The sequence below is a fragment of the Herpailurus yagouaroundi genome, unplaced genomic scaffold, assembly GCF_014898765.1.
Source record: "Herpailurus yagouaroundi ecotype Mexico unplaced genomic scaffold, PumYag 139, whole genome shotgun sequence".
NCBI lineage: Eukaryota > Metazoa > Chordata > Mammalia > Carnivora > Felidae > Herpailurus > Herpailurus yagouaroundi.
Genome location: NW_024412394.1, coordinates 28,949,667 through 28,950,291, shown reverse-complemented (window position 1 = coordinate 28,950,291; position 625 = coordinate 28,949,667).

Here is a 625-nt window from a genome sequence, read left to right as displayed (position 1 = left end):
AAATTTGAAGTGCACATCAATTTACTGTTCTGCATATGGAGGGAAATTGCTAATCAAGGGATTTCCTGAATATTCACTAAAGAAAACTGCTGTTTATGTGTGGGCAGTGACATTATGTCACACCTACTGAGACACATGTCCCTAAAATGCCTCATGACCACCTCAAATTTTACAATTTTGAAGACAAAATGGTCCGAAAAGATCCTCATACCTTAAATGTGTAATAACTTTGGCCCACAGACCTGGAGCTGGATGTGGATTGCAGCTGAGACATATAAACTTTCTGCAACATTCGTTCTATCATAAGTCATAATAACTTCAAAATTCAGGTAGATAATGTATCTGATACTCTGGCTTCACAATTCCTTCACTTCCTCTCCTCCAGTGACCATCACCTCATCCCTTGCTTATTACCTACCCTTGTCAATATCAACAGCTGGCTACTATAATTTCAATGTCAACACTATTCTTTTTTTTTTTTTTTTAAACGTTTATCTATTTTTGGGACAGAGAGAGACAGAGCATGAACGGGGGAGGGGCAGAGAGAGAGGGAGACACAGAATCGGAAACAGGCTCCAGGCTCTGAGCCATCAGCCCAGAGCCCGACGCGGGGCTCAAACTCACG